Source organism: Meles meles, chromosome 15 (assembly GCF_922984935.1).
Source record: "Meles meles chromosome 15, mMelMel3.1 paternal haplotype, whole genome shotgun sequence".
NCBI classification, from domain to species: Eukaryota; Metazoa; Chordata; class Mammalia; order Carnivora; family Mustelidae; genus Meles; species Meles meles.
In genome coordinates, this window is record NC_060080.1 from 43,641,576 (window position 1) to 43,655,783 (window position 14,208).

The following is a 14,208-nucleotide window of genomic DNA, read 5'->3' on the forward strand; positions in this document are numbered from 1 at the left end:
TTCTCTTCAATCTCCCGTTGGATTTGTAGGTGTTTGCAATGTTTAGGTAAGCTATCGAGCTGATCTCCTGCTACCTGATGTAGTCTCAGCCTGCTACTTCTCAGCCTGCTACTTCTCTGCCATCTTGACTCCTCCCCCTTCTGCCCATTTTTTTATATGATTATCTGTTTTGTATGTGTTGAGTTTGAGGAGTTCTTTATAGATCCTCAGTATCAACCTTTGTCTGTACTGTCCTTTGCAAATATCTTTTCCCATTCCGTGGGTTGCCTTTTTGTTTTTTTGACTGTTTCCTTTGCTGTGCAGAGGCTTTTGATCTTGATGAAGTCGGAAAAGTTCATTTTCGCTTTTGTTTCCTTTGCCTTTGGAGACATATCTTGAAAGAAGTTTTTGTGGCTGATATCGAAGAGGTTACTGCCTATGTTCTCCTCTAGGATTCTGATGGATTCCTGTCTCACGTTGAGGTCTTTTATCAATTTCGATTTTATCTTTGTGTACGGTGTAAGAGAATGGTCGAGTTTCATTCTTGTACATATGCTGTCGAGTTTTCCCAGCACCATTTATTGAAGAGACTATCTTTTTTCCACTGTGTATTTTTTCCTGTTTTGTCGAAGATTATTTGACCATAGAGTTGAGGGTCCATATCTGGGCTCTCCACTCTGTTCCACTGGTCTATGTGTCTGTTTTTATGCCAGTACCATGCTGTCTTGGTGATCACAGCTTTGTAGTAAAGCTTGGAATTGGGTAATGTGATGCCGCCAGTTTTGTTTTTGTTTTTCAACATTTCCTTAGCAATTCGGGGTCTCTTCTGATTCCATACAAATTTTAGGATTATTTGCTCCAGCTCTTTGAAAAATGATGGTGGAATTTTGATCAGAATGGCATTAAAAGTATAGATTGCTCTGGCAGTATAGACATTTTAACAATGTTTATTCTTCCGATCCAAGAGCATGGAATGGTCTTCCATCTTTTTGTGTCTTCTTCAATTTCTTTCATGAGTGTTCTGTAGGTCCTCAAATACAGATCCTTTACCTCTTTGGTTAGGTTTATTTCCAGGTATCTTATGGTTCTTGGTGCTATCGTAAATGGAATGGATTCTCTAATTTCCTTTTCTGTATATTCATTGTTAGTGTATAAGAAAGCCACTGATTTCTGCACATTGACTTTGTATCCTGCCACGTTACTGAATTACTGTATGAGTTCTAGTAGTTTGGGGGTGGAGTCTTTGGGGTTTTCCATATAAAGAATCATGTCATCTGTGAAGAGAGTTTGACTTCTTCATTGCCAATTTGGATACCTTTTATCTCTATTTTATTTTTTTATAAGTGAATAGGTTACATGGAGGTGGGAGCTACTCTTTATTCATTTTTTTGTAAAGATTTTATTTTATTTATTTGACAGATAGAGATCACAAGTAGGCAGAGAGACAGGCAGGATTGGGGGGTGGGGGAAGCGGGCAGGCTCCCTGCTGAGCAGAAAGCCCCATGTGGGCTCGATTCCAGGACCCTGGGATCATGACCTGAGCTGAAGGCAGAGGCTTTAACCCACTAAGCCACCCAAGTGCCCCCATTTTTATTTTTTAATTAAATTTTTATTTTAATTCCAGTATAGCTAGCATATAGTGTTATGTTAATTTCAGATATACAATATAAGGATTCAACACTTGCATATATCACCCAATGCTCATCACAGTGAGTGTACTCCTTAATCCCCATCACCTATTTCACATATCCCATCCCCCCACCTCCATTCTGGTAACCATCATTTTGTTCTCTATAATTAAGAATCTGATTCTTGGTTTCTCCCCCTCTCTCAACCCTTTTTATATTTATTTCTTAAATTTCACATATGAATGAAATCATATTGTATTTGTCTTTCTCTGACTAACTCAATTTAACTTAACATTATACACTCTAGCTCCATCCATGCTGTTCCAAACAGCAAGATCTGAGTTTTTTATGATATATTTTTTAGTATTTACAATACTATATAATATTTATAATATTATTTAATGTTTAACACAATATTACTATAAATGTATACAACCCTTCTTCTTGATCCATTCATCAATCAGTGGATACTTAGGCTGTTTCCATAACTTGGCTATTGTAGATAATGCTGCTATAAATATAGGGGTGCATGCATCACTTTGAAATAGTGTTTTTGTATTCTTTGGGTAAATACACAATAGTGGGATTTGCTGGATCATAGGTTGGCCTATTTTTAACTTTTGGGGGGAACTGCCATACTCTTTTCCAGAGTAGCTTCTCCAGTTTGTATTTGCACCACATCCTTGCCCATGTTGTTATTTCTTGTTTAGAGTTTAGCCATTCTGATAGGTGTGAGGTGATTTCTCACTGTAGTTTTGGTTTGCATTTCCCTGATGATCATTGATATATTAGGCATCTTTCACCTGTTTGTTGGCCATCTGTGTATCATCTTTGGAAAAAATTTTTGTTCATGTCTTCTGTCCATTTTTAATTAGATTATTTTTTGGGTGTTGAACTGGATAATTTCTCTCTATATTTTGGATACTAACCTTTTATCAGATATGTCATTTCCAAATGTCTTCTCCCATTCCATAGGTTGCCTTTTAGTTTTGTTCATTGTTTACTTCACTGTGCATTCCTTTTTATTTTGGTAAAGTCTAAGAAGTTTATTTATGCTTTTGTTTCCCTTGCCTCAAGAGACATAGAAAAACATTGCTACAGCCAATATCGGGGAGTTTGCTGCCTATATTCTTCCCTGGGATTTTTATGGTTTCAGGTCTCATATTTATGTCTTAGGTCCATTTTGAATTTATTTTTGAGTATGTTGTACGAAAGTGGTCCAGTTTCATTCTTTTGAATGTTGCTGTCCAGTTTTCCCAATACTACAAAAGACTTTTTCCCAATTGGAAATTTTTCCTGTTTTATTGAAGATTAATTGACCAGGTATTTGTGGGTTCATTTCTGGGTATTTTGTTCTATTCATCTGTGAATCTATTTTTGTGCTGGTACCATATTGTTTTGATGACTACAGCTTTGTCATATAACTTGAAGTTCAACATTGTGATGCCTCCAGCTTTGCTTCTCTTTTTCAAGGTTGCTTTGACTCATTGTCATCTTTTGTGGTTTCATATAAATTTTAGGATTGTTTTTTCTAGCTCTGTGAAAAATGCTTTTGGTATTTTGATAGAGATTGCATTAAACACATAGATTGTTTTGAGTAATACTGACATTTTATAACAGTATTTGTTCTTCCAATCCATGAGTATGGAATATTTTCCATTTCTTTGTGTCCTCTTCAATTTCTTATTCTTTAGTGTTCTTAAAATACTATCTTACATATTATTTTTAATGATTACTATTAAAAGACTATTGTTTAACTTCGACTTATTTTGCCTGCTCAGGTCTAGATACAGCTAGCTGTGTTTGAGAGAAAATTCTAATTGTTGTTTAAATAAAACTTATGTTTTTTTTTCTCTCACACAGACCAAAAATAAGTGGGAACTTGAGCATCATAGACTAAGACTCCTTTCAGTCTCAACTCATCAGTTGAGTAGGGCCTTCTTACTTAAAGTTGTCTCATGAGTGATCCATCATTTCTTCCAGAGCTCTAAATGTGATAAAAAGTGGAAACACTTTTAAAGAATTTTCCTAGAATAACCCTGCTTACATCTCATTGACTAGCTGGTCACATGGCCTCTTCCAACTATATGGGAGGCTAGAAAATTCATTATTATTATTTGCTTCAGTTGGGGAATTGTTGCCACAGTAATAAATGAGTTGTATTAGTAAAAAGTGGGGAACAGTCACCAGCTAGTTGGAGTCTAGCTGTGTTTGAACCATTCCAGTCAGATCTGATTTTTTAAAGGTGAGGTTGGAGAAAATCTGTAGTGAACAGAATGAAGAGGCAGTTGTAATGGTCTCCACAATAGATTATAAGTGTATTGATTACTTAATTGGCTTTGAAAATGGAGAATTTTCCTTTTAGTTCAGTAATTATATTGAGCATCTATTATTGCCATTTATAGTACTAAACATAAAGCACATACTTCTAGCATGAAGAAGCTCACAGTGTTCTTGGAGAAATAAATAAGCTAATAATTTCAATAGCAGAAAAGTCAAGAGATATGTTGAATGGATCCAGAGAAGGAGAACAATCTGTCATAGCGCTGAGGATTTTCAGTCTTGTTGAGACCTTACTACCCAGTCACTGTTAATTGAGAGAGAAAATTGACAAAATAAAATGATCTTGGGCAGGTGAGGCTTGATGGTAATGAGTTTGAGAAATCGTTTTTTTAAAGATTTTATTTATTTATTTGACAGACAGAGATCACAAGTAGGCAGAGAGAGAGGGGAGGAAGCAGGATCCCTGCCGAGCAGAGATCCCAATGTGGGGCTTGATCCTAGGACTCTGAGATCATGACCTGAGCCGAAGGCAGAGGCTTTAACCCACTGAGCCACCCAGGCGTTTGAGATATTTCTACACTTCAACTGTATCTCACATATACAGACAGCCAAAAAATGTTTGGTGTGTAAATGAGAATGAATAGAGATGCTTATTATACAATATTTTAACATTCAGTATGTATTATAAAATACTGAGTATTCATAAGGTTCAGATTAAGTGTTGATGAGGAAACCTTAGCAGTTATAATCTATTATGTCTTTATTAATCTTTAATCATTAATTAATGATTAATTATTGATTAATCTTTAATTTTTCTTAATGGTATACCATTTATATTAGTTTCATGTTTATAACACAGTGATTAAACATCTGTATACAGTGACAACTGATCCCTACAGTAAGTTGTTAACCATCTGACACCATACAAAGTTGACATAATATTATTGACTGTATTCTTCATATTCTTCATCCCATTGACTTGTTTTATAACTGGAAGTTTGTACCTCTTGATTCCCTAACACATTTTCTTCCCCTCTAATACCTTTCCCCTCTGGCAAAAATGAGTCTGTTCTCTGTATTTTCTCTAAGTTGTTTGTTTGTTTGTTTGTTTGTTTTGATTTTTAGATTACTTATAAGTAAAATCATGCAGTATTTGTCTTTGTCTTTCTGACTTATTCCACTTAGCATAATACCCTCAAGTTTCATCCATGTTGTCACAAATGGCAAGATCTTATTATTTCTTATGGCTGAGTAGTATTCCATTGTATATTGTATGCCACATCTGCTTTATCCATTCATCTGTTGATGGACACTTAGGTTACTTCTATATATTAGCTATTGTAAATAATGCTTCAATGAACAATGGGGTGTGTGTGTGTTTGTGTTTGTGGATATGCATATATCTATATGTATATCTATCTATATCTATATATCTATTATCTATGTATCTATACTTATATCTATATCTATCTATATAGAGAGGGAGATAGATCTGCTTGCAAACATGTATATATGTTTAATTAGAGTTTTCATTTTCTTCAGATACATACCCAGAAATAGAATTATAGAATTGCTGGATCATATGGTAATTGTATTTTGTTTTCACAATTTTTTTAGGAACTTCCACACCATTTTCCACAGTGGTTGTACCAGTTTACATTCTCATCAACACTGTATGAGTGTTGCAGTTTCTCCACATCTTTGCCAGCACTTGTTATTTCTTGTCTATTTTATACTAACCAATTTACTGTTGGTGAACTTCTTTAGCTTTTGCTTATCTAGAAAACTCTTTATCTTTTCTTCTATTCTGAAAAATAACCTTGCTGGGTAGAATATCTTGGTTAGAAGTTGTCTGTTTGTTATTTCATTTCGGTACTTTCTACTCCCATCTGGGGATACCCACATGGAGTTCCTTTGTATGTAACAAGTTGTTTTTCTCTTGTTGTTTTTTAAGGTTCTCCCTTTATCTTTAATTTTTGACCGTGTAATCATAATGTGTCTTGATGTGGATCTCTTTGGATTTTTTGTATTTAATGCCATGGGATTCCTGGTCAAGGATATCTATTTCCATTTCCAGATTAGAGAATTTTCAGCCATTATTTCTTCAAATAAAATTTCTCCCCCTTTTTTTTCCTCTTCTCCTTTCATGAACTCTATAATGCAGATGTTATTCTGCTTGATGTTGTCTTATAGATCTCCTAAAGTAGCTTCACCTTTTTTTTCTTTTTTTTCTTTTTGGTGTTTTGTCTGGGTGAGTTCCATTGCTTTGTCTTTTGTCTTGCTGATCCATTCTTCTGCTTTATCCAGTCTGCTGTTGAATCTTCCTACTGTATTTTTCAGTTCACCTACTATATTATTCAACACTCTGACTTCTGTTTCTTTTTGTCTTACATTTTCTGTATTTTCATTGATGTTCTCACTGTGTTCATCTGGTCTTCTCCTGAGTTCAGTGAGCATCTTAAGGACTATTAGTTTGAACTCTTTATTAGGTGCATTATTTTTCTCCATTTCATTAATATCTTTTTCTGAGGTTTTGTCTTATTTTTTAACTTGGAAAATATTTATCATTTTATCCTCATTTTGCCTGATTTTCTTCTGGCTGTGGTGTGGCTGTGGCTCATTGGGACAGCTCTAGTATTGGGGGGAGTGGTTGGGATGCTTACCTTGCCAGCTGTGACACAGTTGTGTCTTGGAGTGTGGAATGCTTACCTATCCAGCTGTGGTGTGATTGTAGCATCAGAATGTTCACATTAGTATTCCTTTAACTTAGCTAGCCATCACTCTTTCTAAAAGGAAAGCCTGAAATATTGAGATATTTGAACAACCAGTTAATAAATAATCCAAACATAAACAAACAGTGAACAAATAGTTCAAACAAAAACAAGTAGTCCAAAAAGAGGAGTGTTGATTAATGGCAAGTCAATGTAAGAATAAGTTATATTATTACTTATTAATATAACTTAATCATGTAAGTTATATTATTGTTATATGTAATGAGAATAATAAGTTGTTTTAATTGTATCCTGGCAGCTTCACCAAATTAGACATTTGCATGTTTCAGAATTAATTTGTAGTAGCTGTATAAGTACACCATTCCAGAAATACTCTGTTGTGTGGCTTTTTCGGTAATAACTCAAGACTGATGATCAACAATATATAATTCTTCACAGTTTTGCCAATCAAAGAGTGAATACAGGAACAGAAGCATGGAGAATCTGAAAAAGCACAAGGTTTGGATTCATACAGAACAGGTATGGTTTGTTTATATGACCATTACAATATTTAATTTCTTGGAGTATAATTTTTATAATATGCAAAAACAGTTGATAGTAGGTAGTATATAGCAGTTTTGTGAGACAATGTAAAAGACATATACTGATACAGTTTCAGATACATTATAAGAACTCAATGTATACTTACCTGTGTATGTTTTTTATTTTAGTTATCTTCTGGATAACTTAATAACACCTTTGTTCTTGGATGTTTCAAAATCTGAAGGGAATGCAGCTAGATCATGGACTACCCATTTTAGAATGAAAGTAATTAAACTATTCTACTTTTGTCAGTACCCAGAGAGGTTGATTGAGAAAAATAAGATCAGTCCTAGGGCAGTATTGTTTTCCCATCATGCTGCCTTTTAATAGGGTAGGACCAGGAGAAAATAAGAATTAGTATAAAGATCTGAAGTTCAATACAGCATGGGGTTACACTGACAAGTATTCTTTGGTAAATGATCTTGAAAGTTTCACTCCACAACAGCAAAATACCAACTGTCTATGGAATACAGTAGACAAGTGCTTGCACTTTCTTTGTGATTATTTAGAAGTGCCAAGTGGCAAGATTTGGGCAGGTAGAGAGAAAAAAGGATAAAGTGCTAAATAAAGTGCTGCAATCAAGATTGCAGGAGCTGATGCACTGCTGGTCTTATGAATACTGCATTTGTTTTAGTAAAAAAAGTGCTAATTAGAGTAAGCAAACTTTTCAGTAGGAATGCACCATTTCCATATATTGAATCTGAAGAACTGATAGGGATACAATGCTGCTAGCAAAACTCTTATGACCAGTTGAATACACAAATTTAGGGGAGTGCAATTGGAAATGGATGCAGTATAGTTATAGAAATGACTGTGAGAGAGGCAATAAATAGTTGGAGAGGCAAAGGAAAGCAAAGTTGCATGGAAATAGCTTATCAGGTGGGATTATGAAACATGATTTGGTTAGTGTGTATGCTGTGAAAGGCAAAAAGTGATCAGAAAGTCAGAGACTAATGAGTATCTTAGATCACGTGATATCAAAAAAATAAAAACGAAATGAGAGAGTTAAGTAAGAAGGGCACTTCCATAAAGAGCTGATTATAGAAGGGAAAAGAAAAGGTGGTTAAAATCTAAAGGTTTCAACCCTTAGCAGAATCACATGCTATACAGCCATTGTTAATTCTATAGATGCAAAAATCAGCATGAATAGAATATTTTTACTACTTGGAAATACAGTAAGGAATTCAAAAGTTTTACATATGTTTTATGGGATTGTTTCTTTTCTATATTAGGATTTTTAAAGCAATATATTGGTATTGATTTGTTAAATTCAAAAAACAGTCACTGACTTGTAAGGGCCGTTTGGGATATAAACATAGAATTAAGTTGGCATCCTAACTTCAGTTTTCAGTGGTTATAGCAGTCTTCAATCAGAGTATGTAATACCAAGAAATAAAGTTCCTTAATAAAGTAATGAAGGCTCCCTAAAGTTGAACATAGGAATCTAGGGGGCTAGCAAAATTAAGTATAATGACAGAAAGGTAGTACATGATGTAAGTCAATCATTAGGTAATATGAGACTAGCCATTGACACTGTGCCCAGGGAGGGGATAAGGCACTAGAAAGATTAGCAGGAAATAACCATATTATTGTAGGGAATAACCAGAAATCCACTCTTGAGATTTTGGATCTGGAATTCTGGCATAGTTAACCTCATGTCATATAATGAAATCACCAAGCTTAAGGGAGCCTCTGATTTCAGCATTAGAAGAACTAATATGGGCATATTTAATGTTAAGTCCCATCATATTTGAGCTAAATGAACTAAGAATGGCTAAGATATTTTAAAGTTTTCTGCCATATTAAGAAATAGGTTGGAAAGCATATTGAAAAAGAGAAGTATTAATGAATCCAGCTGACAGTGGTAGGGGAAATACGAAAATATTGGAGACTGACACCAATAATTATAAAGGCCAATAAGTTTATATGGCTTATTTTGGGAACCATAATCATTTTATATTAATAAAGGATAGACTCACAGTCTATTATATTCCCTCTTGATTGGAGTGGTTCAGTTGGTTTCACGTCTGACTCTTGATTTCGTCTGCAATCATGATCTCAGGGTCTTGAGATGAAGCTCTGTATCACATACGGTTCCACACCCCACTTGGGATTTTCTCTCTCTCCCTTAGCCCTCCCCGCTCCCTCTCTCTCACTAATTAAAATAAAATAAAATAAAATATCTTAAAAAAAAGAAGAAAGTAATTAGTTTGCTTGATTGATTAGGGTTCTCATTTCTCAGCACAACTTGTTCTTGCCCAAATTCCAATCTTTTCCTCTGATTGAATTTTCTATATAATTCGGTACATCATCAGTTATCTATGACGACTGGCCCCAACATGTTTTTCTCTTTTACTCTCTTCTATTACTAGGGAAATTATCTCATAATTATAAATAGCCCAGGGGTACCTGGGTGGCTCAGTGGTTTAAGACTCTGCCTTCGGCTCAGGTCATGATCTCAGGGTCCTGGGATGGAACCCTGCATCTGACTCTCTGCTCGGCAGGGAGCCTGCTTCCCACTCTCTCTCCCGGCCTGGTCTCTGCCTACCTGTGATCTCTCTGTCAAATAAATAAATAAAATCTTTAAGAAAAAATTAAATAGCCCAAAGGAACTTTTCCTGAAACTCTAAATAGGACAAGATAAAACTGTTGATTTCTCTTCCATATTGGTTTCTCTTCCAGACTCTTCTCTATGCAATCTAATCTCACTCTTCCGTACTTGTGATTTTTCTTACTCACTAAGATTTATTTGTAATCCCAAAATCAATACCTGTGGCATTTTTGTGATCATTTTCCCACATGCACAGAGTGGGAAAATATTTGAGTCACCTAGTACACATGTTCTCAGCTGAGGTTTAAAAAAAAAAAAAGGCAATGCTTTGCCTTCTTTTTCTTGTTTTGCTTTCATAATGAAAACAAGTATGATTTTCATGGCCTATTTAGTGTCACATTTTTAAATATTTTTCTTCTGTTTGTTAGTGATTTTGCTACTTGAAACAGTCCCCAAGCATAGTGTTGTCTAGTGTTCCCAAGCACAAGAATGTGGTGATGTGCCTTACAGAGAAAATATTTCTTATATATCCTTGTTCAGGTATGTATTACAGTGTTGTTGGCTGTGAGTTCAGTGTCAACGAATCAAAAATGTATATTAAAAAAGGTGTCTTTAAACAGAAATTACACACAAGACAAGGTTATATACTTTTTGGTCAATGAAAACATTGTGATCAGAAACTCAAAGGAACATAATCCTGTATTTCCTCTAGGAGTAAAGCTTCACTATTTGATAATTCAGTCTTCATGGCAATTTTATAGGATATAATTACTAAAAAATATGAGAACCAGCTATATATTAGCAACTGTAATATTATAACAGCATTTTAATTTTACTATCTTAGGTTTGGGTCTTCATTGTCATCATACCTTGGATGAATGAGTGGAGCAGAGCTGAATTCTGGTTTAGGGTAGGGAAAAAAATCTCTGGTGAGGAATATGTGAGACCCAAGAGCAAAATGTACATAAAATAGATGACTGAGGGAACCTGGGTGGTTCAGTTGGTTAAGCAGCTGCCTTTGGCTAAGGTCATGATCTCGGAGTCCTGGGATCAAGTTCCATGTCTGGGTCTCTGATCAGCGGAGAGTCTGCTTCTCCCTCTGCCTGTGCCCCAACACCCTGCTTGTGCTTTCTCTGTTGCTCTTTCTGTCTTGTTCTCAAAAAAATAAATAACAACCTTTAATAAATAAGTGACTGAGTTCTCCAAAGATGAACAGGCAAGTGTGAATTAAGAATTATACAAGAAAGATGTGGAAAATTAAAGTTAGATATAAATAGTTCTCCCAACACCTGCAAGGGTAACAAGTTAATGAATGTACCAAGTACCAAGTTATGAATGCATGAGAGATAATCCTGCCACTCTTCACCATGAGTGCCATGTGTGTGACACATCATCATTTCTGGGAGTGAGTGACCCCACATCACTTCTGATGTCCCTATACCTGTACCCTATGCCAGTATCAGAATACTGGCATTTGTTTGGGTATATATTCTGTTGTTTTATGCTTTCCATCCCACCAAGTCTTATCTTGTCTACTTTGTTTCCATTAAAATTTTCCACCTTAATGCACCTAACACAAGCTTTGCAATTTCAGCCTTGAGCTCTCCCTGGATGAGGCCCACTCTAGTAAGAAACCTTTTAACATCATTTTCCAGAGTATGGATATAAGTCAAAGCTGATTATTGAGTACCTACAACCAAAAGTGTCTCCCCATGACCTTACCCCTATGGAGTGAGTTTCCTTTTCTGTTCAAAGGAAATGGCTGTAGAAAGCCTGAATTTTTCTGTAAATTCCAGAATTTTCAAAAAAGCCAGAACCATGTGAACCAAAAGCTGCTGTGTACCAAAAGCTGCTGTGTCCTGAAAGCCTAAGGATCAGTGTTTTAAAGATAATTTAAATTGTATGTTTCGGTACTAAGCTATTTCCTACCTACTGTGAATGTGACAAACAAATAACAATTAATCTTAGAGCTGGAAGAAAATTTGAGGTTGAGTTTTAGTTGCTCTGCATACAAGTGCACATGGAATCTTTTTAGAGTTAGATTGTGATAATCTATATGTTACAATAGAACTTCAACATCAGAAAGCTTGTACATTTGGCTTATAGGAAGTGGTCTCATGGAATTGAGGATCCTAGCTCTAGCTTGAATGAGTGGATATTAGCTGTATGAATGTGAGGGGGAAATGTGATGTAGTTGGTTTGCAATCAGTATGGACACAGGCAGAGTGTGGGTGTAAAATTATTGTCCGAATGCTGCAATGTGGCTTCCTGAGAGAAAATGGGATTTAAGCATGGGGGCAGATGCACAAGGTAACTATAAGAATTTATACTTGATTTAAGAGGCAATCACTACTCTTCGGAGTAGATTCAAAAATGTGTTTGGCAAAATAAGCAGGATAGATTAGAAAGTAAGGAGGAAGACTAAAAACAAAGTGACAAACTGGAGACCTATCTCAGATGCGTCGCCTGGAGGCAGTGGCACCCTGGCCCAATAGTGTCATTGACTGGAATATGATAGATCTTCTGGGACTTTTGCTGAAAAAATGTGGTGAGAACTGGAGCAGATATTTGGTTGTCCCTAGGTTCCAGGCCAGTAATATCACCTTGAAATTATTTGTCAGATGATGTCACTTCCCAAATTATTTATTACAATAGATAACTATTATTATTTTTACTGCAGCTTTGTGGCCCCTTAAATGAAGCTCATAACCTTCAGCATAGCCCATGAGATCCTTTACTTTCTTTTAATTTGTCTCCCATCTTTTCCTGTTAAAAACTCTATGCTAAACATGCTAAACTTGTATCTTACCTGATTATATTATGCTTTTCATATATTTATGCCTTGCTAATTTTTATATCTTTGGCCTTTAGTGCATTCTTTATCCTTTATCAATCCTTAAAGTTTCATATCTAGGGTCACCTGGGTGGCTCTGTCAGTTAAGCACTGACTCTTGACTTTGGCTCAGGTCATGATCTCAGGGTCATGGGATCAAGTCCTATATTGGCTTCTATACTCAGCATGGAGTCTGCTTGTCCCTCTCCCTCTGCTCCTCCTCCCCCATAAACAAACAAGATCTTTAAGAAAAATGAAGTTTCAGATCTACTGTTACTTTATATGTAAAATATATTTTTAAGATTTATTTATTTATTCATGAGAGAAAGAGAGAGGCAGAGGGACAAGCAGGCTCCCCATGGAGTAGGAAACTTGATGCAGGACTCAATCCCAGGGCACTGGGATCACAACCTGAGCAGAAGCCAGATGCTTAACTGACTGAGCCACTCAGGAGCCCTTATTTGTAAAATTTTGACTCCCTTAAGTTGAACCAGTTTCTACTTAAGGGAAGCAGACATAGTTAAGAAAACTGAATTTATATTTGGACAGAACTGCATTTCAATATATTCTACTTCCTAACTGTGAGATTTGGTTTAACACATTGCAATTATCTCATTATCTGTAAAGCACAGATAAAATCTATGCATCATGTAGCTGTTTGTGAGGATTAAATGAAATAAAGTATGAAATTCAGGATAATAGGAAGACCTCACTAAATGTAATTACTATTACTAATTATAACTAAGCAATTGTCTCACTTTATTAAGATCAGTTCTTAGTGCTTTCCTGCCTATACTATACTCACATTCCTGTATTGTAAAATTCTAGAGAAGAGAGGGCATTTTCTTCATTTTCCCATATCTCCTATTTGCTATCACAATACATGCCACCTAATAGGCACTCAATAATTTTGTTTATATCAATTTTTGTTTATATCAATATGTAAAATTCATGGAGGCACCCTAAAGATAATGTGAACAATCTTGCTCATAAAGTTAGAAAGAGGAAAATTTAAAACTAGGAGGAAAAAATCCTCATCATCCCATTTTCTATTATTTCTTTAGCAAAATTTTCCAATATATAGTTTAGATAGTGAAATCTGTGATTAAATGATATGTTAGACTCAGTATACTGCCTCCTTCTCTTAAAGAAAAAAAAAGAATAAAAAATTTGAAGACACCACCTTTACCCTTACCTTTCATTTGTAATTCTTGGACATTTACCTTATAGGATATTTACGTGTCAGAGAAGGCAATAGAGCAAAAATGACAATGACCTTGGAGGAAATAGTTTAAATTCTCCAGATGTCCTTTTCTCCTTGGTATCTTTTAAAGAAAGCACAGGAGCAAGAATCCACTACTCTATCTACCTATAGGAAAACAGTGGAAAGTTGTTTGAAACTTCAGTTCTTCATAATACCATTAAGGAGATACTTTTTATGAGGAAATATACTTAGAGCCAACACAGTCTTTACATAAAGAAGTTGTTAATTTTTTTTTTTTTAAGATTTTATTTATTTATTTGACAGAGAGAGAGATCACAAGTAGGCAGAGAGGCAGACAGAGAGGGAGAGGCAGGCAGAGAGAGAGGAGGAACAGTCTCCCTGCGGAGCAGAGAGCC